Below are 12,501 nucleotides of genomic sequence, written 5' to 3'. Positions count from 1 at the left end.
AGCTGGAGTTCAGTTGCTGCTTGTTCTTGTTATTTTCTGGGGAACATTCACAAAGTTATTATGTTTGTTATTACTCCTTAGAGTCTGAAGTAAGGTAGTACTTGTGACAGCCCTCCAAGACTATTTCTACTTGTGTAAAGGAAGAGGTCAGAATAGTACTGACCTGAACAGGACTTTGAGCTTTTTATTCAAGAGTTGTATTTTGGACATTAGGATTTCCAAAGAAAGGTGATATTACTCTCAGGAATGCTTGTATTTTCAGAATGATGAGCCTGGCACTGTTTTGAGGATAGGATTAGTAGTTTTATGTTACATATATTGATTTATCTGGGTCTCTTCTCATTGCCCTGTCTGCTGAGAAAAAAAGATGACAGCTGCACATATAAATAGGTGTAAGATAACAGGGAATGGTTAGTCAGGGTTCTAGATTATAGTGAAGAAGGTGCTGATTCCCATGGAAGCAAATAATCCTTGTTTGCCTGACTGGATGTGGTGTTAGAGCTTTACCTCAGCCCTTAATAACAAGTGTAGTTGTTCTTGGGGTACCCAGTCCCCTGAGCTGGAAGACAGGGATAGGGAGTAGAAGGAAGTCCTCATAATCCAGTGTTTAGCAACCTGCTACACCATATAGATATACACAGGTCTACCCTTCAGGTAGAGGAAGGCTGCTATTACGTCTCCCTAGAGACTTCTCCAGGCTGAACAACCCCAGCTCCCTCAGCCTGCCATTGTAGAATAGTTGTTCCAACCCCTGATCATTTTCATGGCACTCCTCTAGTCCATGCTGTTTCTGTATTGAGGGCTGTACATAGTGCTCCAGGTGAGGTCTCACCAGAGCAGAGTAAAGTGGCAGAATCACCTCTCTGGATCTGCTGGCCATGCTTCTATTGATGCATCCCAGAATGTGATTAGCCTTCTGGGCTGCAAGCACACACTGCCTGCTCATGTCCAGCTTCTCCCCCGTCAGCAGCCCCAAGTCCTTTTCCGCACGGCTGCTTTCTGTCACCTCATCCCCCAGCCTGTATTGATAGTGAGGATTGTTCCAACCCACATCATCTTGAGTGCCATCACATGGTACATATAGACCCAGTCAGCATGGGTCCTGTGACAAGGTGATTGACTTAGTGTATGAGGGAAAGCCTGTAAATGTTGTCTATTTGACTTTAGTAATGCCTTTGACATAATTTCCCACAGCATTCCCTTTGATGGCTGAGCCTAACGAGTGGTGATCAATGGAGTTAAATCCAGTTGGTGGCCAGTCACAAGTGGTGTACCCCAGGGCTCAGTATTGGGGCTGGTTCTCTTTGATATCTTTATCAATGATCTGCATGAGGGAATTGGGTGCACCCTCAGGATATTTGCAGATATCATCAACTTGGGCAAGAGTGTTGATAACCATGAGGATAGGGAGGCTCTGAAGGGAGATCTGCTCAGACTGAATTAATAATCCAAAGATAGTGGTACAAGGTTCAACAAGGCCAAGTGCTGGATCCTTGCGCTTTGGTCACAACAACTCCATACAACACTACAGGCTTGGAGAACTGAGGCTACAGCTCAAATACTGCAGTTTTGGGCCCCTCAATACAAGAAGGATATTGAGGTGCTGGAGCATGTCCAGAGAAGGGCAATAAAGTTGGTGAAGTGTCTAGAGAGCAAGTCTTGTGAGGAGCAGCTGAGGTAACTGGGATTGTTTAACCTGGAGAGAAGGAGGCTTAGGGAAGACATTCTTGCTCTCTACAGCTCCCTGAAAGGAAACTGGAACAAGGTGTGAGTTGGTCTCTTCTCTCAAGTAATGATTGATAGGGCAAGAGGAAATGGCTTCAAGTTGCACCAGGGCTGGTTCAGATTGGATACTGGGATAAATATCTTCACTGAAATGGTTGTCAAGCCTGGAAAGGCCATCCCTGGAGGTATTTAGAAGATTTGTCAACGTGGTGCTTAGGAGCATGGTTTAGTGGTGGACTCAGTAATGTCGGGTTGATGGTTGGAGTCGATGATCCTAAAGGTCTTTTCCAACCTAAATGATTTTATGATGCTGTGATTTTTTTTTTTGCTGTATGGGCTTTTTCTGTGGGTAGCATAGGTTTCAAGTCCTGGTAGACAGGAAAGCTCCAGAGACAAACAGTGGAAACCCCATTATCTTTTCTAGACAGTTTGCTTCATATTTTAGATAGACTTTGTTCCCAGAAACTCTTTTCCATACCTTGTAGTATCTTCATTTTGATGCAGAGAAATAAGACTATATGTAGAAATTTTCTGTTTATTTTGTGTTCTTTCCCTTTGCAGCTTAGATACCACTCTAATCTTCAGCTGCACTTTAGGCAACAGGAGATGAGTGCCACTCAACAACCTTTCCTTGATGGCAGCTCTTCTTGTCCCTTCATGACAAGGGTGTATTATCTTTGTCATCATGAAATTTGTGTAGAGCTCTAATGATTTAAATATGCATTTTTGCTTCCTGTGTGTAAACACTAGAACCATGGTGCCACGGTTTAGTCATGAGGTCTGTGGTGACGGGTTGGGCTTGATGATCTTTGATGATCTTTGAGGTCTCTTCCAACCTTGGTGATTCTGTGAACCATATCAGGAATACTCCATCATGGGATGGAGATTAAGCCATCTAAATTTTTAGTACATATATTAATCCTTTTATCCATTAAAAACTGGCTGTATGCCTCTCATGAATCACTTGTTCTAAACACATTTTTCTGTTGCACATGCAATTGGTTTGAGTAGTATCTTGAGCAGGTATAGCCTATGCACTGACATAGTTTTCAACTTGGACTGTTTCTGTGGCATCATCAACAAAATGTGACATTCTTCTTATGCAGACTTTAGGGAGAATTCCTATTTTAAGAGCTTGTTGGAACATACTAACATTTCTGTGAAATACATACACCTTTTCCTACTGAAAATGCAGTCACTGTCAGTTGACAGTGACCTCAACACGAGTCAGCAATCGTCTCTTGCAGCTGGAAGGCCAACGGTGTCCTGGGCTGCAACAAAAGAAGCGTGACCAGCAGGATGAGGGGGGTGATTATCCCCTTCTACTCTGCTCTGCTCTTGTGAGACCCCACCTGGAGTACTGCATCCAGTTCTAGTGCCCCCAGCATAAGTGGGGGTGGGTCCACAGGAGGGCTACAATAGTGATCAAAGGGCTGGAGCACCTCCCGTATGGATACAGGCTGTTCAGCCTGGAGAAAAAGAAGCCTCTGGGGAGACTTTATAGCAGCCTTCCAGTACCTGAAGGGGGTCTACAAGAAAGCTGGGGAGGGACGTTTTATAAGAGCTTGTAGTGAAAGGATGATGGGCAGTGGATTGAAGCTTGTGGAAGGTGAATTCAGAAATGAGAAAGAAATTCTTTACGGTAAATATGGTCAGACACTGAAACAGGTTGCCCAGGGAGGTTGTGGATGCCCCCTCCCTGGAGGTGCTCAAGGCCAGGTTGTACAGAGCAGGGAGGCTGGAAGTGGATGATCCTTAAGGTCCCTTCCAACCCAAACCATTCTATGAAATAAGTAATGCACTCCAGTTCTAGCTTAGTCTTACAGGTTTTTATGGATGTTTAGAAATACATCATTTCAGTAGTAGAATGAAGTACCCAGGCAAACAAATCAGTTCTTTTTTAATCATTTTACAGGATAAAGCATTTGGCAGAGTGAGGAGAGCAGTCTAGGTGCATGAGTATGTTTTGGAGATTCAAAAGTGAAGCACTGTAAGGTATCTGCATTTTTGCCACTGGACTTTGAAACTCTTTTGGTTTCCAGCAAAAGACCTAAGGGAATCCCTAAAAAGAGGTCAAAGTGCATTTGATACATCATGGGAAAAATAATTTTTTCAGTGTCAGTTCCCAGTTTTGCATCTCACAGATTGGGTAGGCTGTGACAGGATCATGTCATCACGTGTCTTCCATTATTTGAGTAATATTATTTCTCAGCTGCTTTTTTAACCCATACTCTTTTATTGATCTCAGGGGGAATTTTGCTCAAGAAAGAAGTGAATAGTGCTTCAGGATTCATCACTGGATTTTTGTGTTCCTGTTATTGGCCACATAGGACCAGATTTCTGAGTGAAGGGCAGGACACCATGAAGATGTTATGTGAAAAGCAGAGGAAGGAATTTCTGCTTTAAAAATACAAATTAAGATATTAGCAGGAGATTCCCAGTTTGGTTTGTGTATTTCTAATTTGTACAAGCCTATGTGGATCTCTTCCTTTCTCATTTAATGTCACACCCAGAACTTCCATTGGCTTCAGTGCAACTATTCACAGAATCACCAAGGTTGGAAGAGACCTCAAAGATCATCAAGCTCAACCTGTCACCACAGACCTCATGACTAAACCATGGCACCAAGTGCCATGTCCAGTCCCCTCCTGAACACCTCCAGGGGTGGTGATTCCACCACCTTCCTGGGCAGCACATTCCAATGGCTACAGGTTTTGGAACTTTTCCAAAAAGTCTGCACCAAAGACCACTTAGCTAAGTGGGAATGCTTCCAGTAACATCTATATGCCCTGGTCTGAGCTTTATATGCAGGTACTTCAGAGCTGAGTACTACCAAAAACATTCTGTTGTCTTGTTTAAAGGATGTCAACCAAATTAAGTTGTATTTTCTCTATGTCAAAAATAGCTCCAACAGGAAAAGCCACCAAGGAGACTTACAAAAATTATATGTGATGGGCAGTGCAATTTGCAATGCTCAGAAAGGAGATTTGTTTCTTTTGGAATTTGAGAAGCTCACTGATTTGGAGTTTGCCCATTCTTTTGGGAACTGCATTTATAAATACTGCAATATTGACACCATGTATGCATTTTATGTTATAGATTTGTTCTGACTTCAGAGCAGAGACAGGAATATAAATGCTGGTATCAGTATTTTGTACTTTGGTAGGCTTCTTTACCTGAAGAAATTCAAACAGAACTTTGAAACATAGGTCTTGCTCTTGTGAATATTTATCACTGCTTACTATTTAAGTGTGTGACTAGACCTGTAGGACTGAAAAGTCAGAGGAATAGGAACCTGTCCAGAGAAGGGCAAGAAAGCTGGGGAGGGGTTTGGAGCACAAGCCCCATGAGGAGAGGCTGAGGGAGCTGGGGTTGCTTAGCCTGGAGAAGAGGAGGCTCAGAGGAGAGTTGATTGCTGTCTACAACTACCTGAAGGGAGGTTGTAGCCAGGTGGGGGTTGGTCTCTTCTCCCAGGCAACCAGCACCAGAACAAGAGGACACAGTTTCAAGCTGCACCAGGGGAGGTTTAGGCTGGATGTTAGGAAGAAATAAAGAGAGATTGAAAAGAGAGATTGGCCATTGGAATGTGCTGCCCAGGGAGGTGGTGGAGTCACCGTCACTGGAGGTATTTAAGAAGAGACTGGATGGGGTGCTTGGTGCCATGGTTTAGTTGATTAGATGGTGTTGGATGATAGGTTGGACTCAATGATCTCGAGGGTCTCTTCTGACCTGGTTTATTCTATTCTATTCTATTCTATTCTATTCTATTCTAATATATGAGTGCATGTTTTCATAATCAGGATTTAAAATTTTTAAAGAAACTGCACAGGAATCTTACCATCTACTTAAAAAAATACTCAAACAACCACCAAACAAAAAACCCACAAACCCCCAAAAAGATAAAAAAGCCAACCCCCCCTCAGCCAACCAAAACCCAGGACCACTTTGAGAATAATAAACAAGAACATTATTCTCTAACCTAAAGTAGAGAGGGAGAGAACTTAGGCTGTTGAAACTGCAAATGGACTGAAATAAGGAAATTGTATTTACTCAGTTTGGAATCTGGCAAGCACACTTGAAATGCATTTTTCTTACTTTTTTTCTTTTCTTATTCACAAAGAGTTGGAGGATTTCAGTCAGGTCTAAAGTCAAAATAAATATGATACCTCCCTCCAGCAGATCTTACCTCCTTTAGCTCAGAATTTGTATAAAGCATTCAGTAGGGTTGAATAGTATTTTATCTGGTTAAATTAGGCTTTGAGGTTTGTAAAGTTTAAACTTGGTCCCCTTTTGAGAATGATTTAAGATAGGAATGCTATAATCATGTAGTTATATGAGAATGGAGCAGGTGCAGGCTATGGAAAAATGTTCTTTTCTCCTCCCATCTGTTCTTTGAAGAACTATTTAATTCTTCTTGCAGGAATCTGTTAAAAGCTTTTCCTAAGGTTTCCCTGAAGGCAGACAATTTGCTGCAGAACCCCACAGGCAGTGTCTTCGGATGTACTGGGAGTAACTTGTGCACAGTCTCTTTTTTTTGCTTCTCCAGGTGAAATGAGAAAGCCAGGAGAGTATGCTTGGGGATCCTCTCTGTACCCTTCTTCCCAGTACAACAGAGACTGAATGAATAGTAGCATCCTGTTTCATTTCTACTAATGGGAATAGCACTCTTTTCTGTTGTATTTAAAACAATGAATGGAATTGGGTTGCTTTTCCTCCTATATGAGCCTCTGTCAGTTATTCCAGTTTTGGGTTTTGAATATCCAAACAAATGATAAGAGAAAGCAAAATTACCTCAAAAATGTTTCATTTGTAATAGTTTCTGCTCCTGAAGGGGACACAGTCTCAAGCTGTGCCAGGGGAGGTTTAGACTCAAAGTGAGGAAAAAGTTCTTCACCGTGCGAGTCATTCGTCATTGGAATGTGCTGCCCAGGGAGGTGGTGGAGTCACCGTCCCTGGAGGTGTTCAAGGGGAGATTGGACGTGGCACTTGGTGCCATGGTCTAGTTGTGGGGTCTGTTGGGACAGGTTGCACTTGATGATCCTTGGGGTCTCTTCCAACCTTGGTTATACTGTGATACTGTGAATAAAGGATGCCTAAGTTCATCAGGCTAGATGTCCAGTTGCTGGGGAAGTAAGCTGTGCTACATTTCTTAGTTCTTTCTTTGTCTTTGTGGCCCAGGGTCCCCAGATGTCTGAGTTTTGAGTGTTTTTAAACTCAGGGTCATGTTCTCTTCTTAGTGCAGATTTCTTCACAACTCTTTGGCTACCAATAATGGGATTTGTACATAGATTGCTTTTGTAGGTGTAGAGGAAGAGATCCCAAATGATTTGTTCTTCCCATCTGTATATTGGGAATGCCATCAGATGGGAAGGAAGAAATGAGTACCAGTTTACAGCAGAAAAGTACTAGTGGAATTCCCCCAACACACAGCTCCCCTGCAGCAAGACAGAAGCATGTGCATACAGGAAAAGTCTGGCAAGTTTGGTGTGAGCTGGGATTTAAACTTCCTTCAAACTCTGAAGTTCTGGAATCCAGAATTTGTGTCCAATGCATCACTGACAGTGTTGAAGTCACAGCTAAGGCTAAAAATCCTTCCTGTTTAACCTTTGCAATCTGAAAGTCAGCACTTTAGAATTTTCTCTAAATTAACTGAAGAGAAACGGGCCTTTCCAGAATGTGATTCTTTTTCTCCTTTGTCAACAGATCTGTTATGATGGGACAAATATCCCTATCTGCAAGGGCACCTGGCAAAGTGCAGACTTTACAGATAGCTAAAACAAGTGAGCTGAATTCTCCCCAACATTGCCTCACTTGGATGTGTTCAGAAAAATGAGAGTGGGTGTCTTCATCTTTTGAGCTTTCCTGTTGGGTTTTGTATGAACTGACACTGATTAACTGAAACAGACCTTTAACTCAGACAGTGATCAGACTCACAGAGAGTACAGAAATCCTCCATTTTTCCATTGCTGTTTTGATGGTCTTGTTTTGTTTAGTTGGGTTTTTTTTTAATGTTTCTATTAGATACTGCAAGACAAATCTCATCTTGCTGTTGGGGGAGTTAGTCCAGGAGATATTAGAAAACTGGGCACTACCTGCACAGTTCAGAGAACCCATGTTAGCAGGGAACAAAACACCTTAAGAACTGAGAAGTGGCATGAGTATGATGGCATGGCACTATCCACTGCATTGTCAAGGCATGTTTTCAGTATGACACTGTAACATATTTACTGTGTTTTGTTACCACTTTTGGATATTGTTTATGGTTTTGGTTACTAGCTTTACTGGTTCAATGTAACCCCACCTCCAGGTTTAATGGAGCGCATGGTTTAGTTTTAGGTAGTCATGTGTGGAGCAGGGACCTGGACTTAATGATCCTTATGGATGCTTTCCAACTTGAGATATTCTATGATTATATGGTACAAGCCCATCAGTTAAATTATTGAGGAGAAGGAAAAAAAAATCTAGGAAGCTATGAGAAGGACCTTGATTTGGTTTTATACCTTTCCTTCTGGATGCACAGCTGCAGGGGATCTGTGTGTTGGGGGAATTCCACTAACACTTTTCTGCTGTAAACTGGTCCTCATTTCTTCCTTCCCATCTGATGGCATTCCCAATATACATGTTTTTATACCTTTCTTTCTGGATGCATGTTCTTGGCCTTCATTGCAGAGGAAGGGCTGGACTAAATGGAACATCTATATCCCCATGTTATTCAGGAGACTTTTTGTCTGTACACAAATACTCACATGCATATGTCACACCTTCCAGTCTCCCACACTCTGTAAGCAGTTGGGTTTGGCCTTTTCCTAACATTTAAATAGGTAAGTGGAAACACAGGCTTGTCATATGACATGGGTAGCAGGTCCCAGGAACAAGAGGACACAGTCTCAGGCTGCACCAGGGGAGGTTTAGGTTGGATGTTAGGAAGAAGTTCTATACAGAGAGAGTGATTGCCCATTGGAATGGGCTGCCGGGGGAGGTGGTGGAGTCGCCATCATTGAAGGTGTTCAGGAGGAGACTTGATGGGGTGCTTGGTGCCATGGGTTAGTTGTTTAGGTGGGTTGGATTGGTTGATGAGTTGGACACGATGATCTTGAAGGTCTCTTCCAACCTGGTTTATTCTATGTATGTATTCTATATGTATGGATCAAGAGCTTCTTGGTTTCTAGTTCAGCTGAAGCTCAGTTCCTCTTACCTACACAGACATCCTTCCTGTTTGAATGTACATCCTTCTTCTGAGGCAATTTGAACTGTCAGGCCAGTAGATGGAAAAGGATGATTGGGTTCCTGATCACTGTATGGGACTAGACTGCTATATGGGACTGTTAAGACATTAAAGTGAAAGGAGAGCATGTATCACTATCACCAAGGTTGGAAGAGACCTCGAGGATCATCGAGTCCAACCTGTCTCCAAAGACCTCATGGCTAGACCATGTAGTTAGTGATCATCCTGCTCAGGTAGCAGCAGTGCTATGTTTTGCTTTCCACTTGTTCTTTTCAAGTCAAGAAAGAGCTGGGCAAGCTTACGGAACAAGTCCCAAGCATGTAGTGCTACTACCATGCCAAATACTTACCTCAGTCACTTTATATTGTGTATGTGTGCTTAGATGTATGTATAATTTATGTATAAATATATGAAAGCATACAGATGTACCGGTGTTTACCCAAGGGAAGCACTGCATTTAGCTGCTTCACTTTAAAAGACCTGGTAGTTAAGTCTTAAAAGTAATTTAAATACTCATAGCAGTCATAGAATCATAGAATGGTAGGGGCTGGAAGGGACCACTGGAGATCATTCAGTCCATCCCCACTACCAAAGCAGGATCACCTAGGGCAGGCCACACAGAAATACATGCAGGTGGCTTTTAAGTCTTTAGAGGAGACTCCACAACCTTTCTGTGCAGCCTGTTCCAGTGCTTCAGCACCCTCACAGGAAAGAAGTTTTTCCTCATGCTGAGGTGGAACTTTCTGTGTTCCAGTTTGTGTCTGTTGCCTTTCGTCTTATCACTGGGCACCACTGAAAAGAGACTAGCCCCTTCTTAGCACCCACCCTTCTGATATTTGTAAACATGAGTAAGATCCCCTCTCTCCCTTGTCTTCTCCAGGCTAAGCAGCCCCAGGTCGGTCAGCTTTTCCTCATCAGACGGATGTTCCAGTCCCTTAATCATCCTCAAAGCCTCCGTTGAAGTCTCTGTAGTATTTCCCAGTCTCTCCATTTTTCTCTGCAAAAGGACCATGCACATTGCATATTTGCCTTGCAACTTTGTTCTTTCCAGATGCTTTTGAATAATAGGATCAGGACTGTATTTGTCTCAGTTATTGTCTTAAAGAAGTGTGAGTGATCAGAGCAGTCATTTCTATGACAAGGAAAGCATGTTTCAGATGCAAGAAAGCGTTCTGTTAATCCTGGTTTCTAATGGTGCTGTCTCTGACAATGTTTTCCTTTTGTGGCCTTAAGCAGATCACATCATCCCTTTGCCACTGTTTTCCCATCTCAGAGAGCCCTTGTAAGCCCTGACAAAGTAACACTTGGAAGGACTTTTGCAAATGAAAAGTCGCTTGTAAAAACGTATGGACTGAAAAGCAATCAGTGTGATTCTAGACTAGCGTTTTCCATAGGCATCCTGGTGAACTTTACCTGAAACTTAGCTCTGTATCTCTGAGCTTGAAAAAAGCAGAGACAGTATCTGTAGTATTATATTTAATTTTATTAATTAGATGTTTGAAATGCATTATGCTGTGAGCAGCCTCAAGTTAAGTGATGTGTCATGGGCTGCATCCTGGGATGAAAGCACAAGAGAAATTCCTGTTCTGGTTTTCACACTGTGATCTGACACTTAGCCATATTGCATAAAGCAAATTTTGAGCACTGCAGCTTCACTGACCTGGGGCTTGACAAGTATTTATTTTTTCCCCCTTTTACTTGATTTTTGTCATTGTCTAAGAAATTAAACCTTCTGTACTATGCAGCTCTTCCCAGGTTGCACAGAAAGGCTATGTCACAGACTCTTGATGAGATTGATCTGTTACTGTTTGCTCATTTCCAGCTTTTCAAGACAAAAATAATGTGTACCTGAGTTCAACCAAAATGGTTGTGTCTGCCTGATTATATCATCTGTGGAAGCCAAATAATCTAAGGTATGCACAGTTTGATAGACTAAGCAGCCAACAAAAGCTTACTTAAAATGAGTCATATCTGTGATTCAAGAGCCACATTAGTTGAAATGAATCGGTCTTGCTCTTGTTGGTGTTGGGAAATTTAAGAAGAAAAGCAAAAGAATTGCTGCAGCATAACAATGCTATCCATTGTAAGCCACTGCCAGCCAGGGATACCAGGCAGCAACCAGCCAGGCCAAATCAGCACTTATTTGTTAATTCCAGGAATGTCTCAAATATTTGAGGGCATTTTCCTGACAGAGCAGTGACAGTGGAGGGTTCTGGCATTACAGTTCATCAAGGCATTATGGATCCTCTTGTTTGAAAGTGTTCACATTAGGGCATTCATTTAATTACACCTGAACCCTGATTGTTCTCCACGCTGTTCCAGCAGGAGTGGTAAAAAACCACATGGACAAATAAAGCAAACAGCAACTCTTGCAACATCCCATCTGGAAGCCAAGTTCACTTTTTCTTTCTCTCTCCTTGGAATTTATTTTTTACAGCAAGCAAGAGGTCAAAATTCAAACACAATAGTTCAGATGTGCTCACCTATCAAGTATGCTTCATAGCTAGTACATCCTTGGTCATCGTTAGGCATAAAGGGAATTTATCTTTATCTTTCTTTATTCCCTTGGTGTCCTAGTGCTCTCTTCTCTGTATTTGCATTACAGATTTATCAGGTCTTTTGCAAGTACCTCCACTCAGTGTACAGACACCTATTCCTTCAAGTGTTTCTCTCCCTTCATTACATCTCCTTAACTGACAGTTGTTCTCCCATGCCAGGTCAAATCCTCATTTCCTTGATCTGTCTCTTAGCTATTTTTTTCCTTCTGTTCTTACAATTCAAAGAAGTTGCTCTTCTTATTAATTTAATGCAGACATAACCAAGTGAAATTCTGTGTCTTCCCATTACTTAGGAGGTAAAACTGTGCTACTTGGACAGACTATTTGAGCCATAAACCTAGTAACTTACTCATTTTGATTCCATTGCCAAGTGTTTCTTCCTGACCTCTATAGTTGCATCCAGACTTTTGCACAAGCAATATTCTAGATTTCTTGGGCAAACAAGATGGATACACTTCAGTGAGATGCATACACATCAGTCAGATGCATACACATCTGTTCCTACCTTGATATGATAAATTCACACAGGAAATATTTAAATCTAAAGAGCAGTTAAATAAAAGGGGGGGGGGGGGGGCAAATCCATGCCTGAAAAGAAAAACATTCAATTCTCTTTCATAGATTATCATTCTGCAGTCATAGTATTTGAGCATATCCCAAAAGTTCATTAAGCAATGCAGCTAATATCTAATGAATTCCCATTCTTGTTTGGCTTTTGCCTTTCCTTGTCCAGCAATAGAATCTGATACCCAACTCATACCCTGGGTTTTTGTCACCTTGACTTTTCAATTCTGTTTCTGGTCCAGTCTGTTTACTTAGCTGTTTCCTCTAATTTAGTGAATGTAGGACTAGGATGCTTCTTAGAAAAAAAAGATTCCCAGTATCCTTGGAGTAATCTTTCTGGGCTGATATAAGCAATATTCTCCTTGTCCACATCTTTTTAATTTGGGCTGGTATTAGGCCAGACCCATTGTTCTTCAGAACTGAACATGT

General features: G+C 41.9%; 1 protein-coding gene across 5 annotated transcripts in view; it reads left to right on the top strand.

The window, feature by feature from the left end:
• Positions 1-12,501, top strand: part of ZBTB20 (zinc finger and BTB domain containing 20) — a 554,111-nt gene that overhangs the window by 324,497 nt on the left and 217,113 nt on the right. The window lies entirely within an intron of this gene.

This window comes from Dryobates pubescens, chromosome 8 (genome assembly GCF_014839835.1).
Source record: "Dryobates pubescens isolate bDryPub1 chromosome 8, bDryPub1.pri, whole genome shotgun sequence".
NCBI classification, from domain to species: domain Eukaryota; kingdom Metazoa; phylum Chordata; class Aves; order Piciformes; family Picidae; genus Dryobates; species Dryobates pubescens.
The sequence above is the reverse complement of the archived record's forward strand: the minus strand, read 5'-3'. Positions and strand labels throughout refer to the sequence as shown.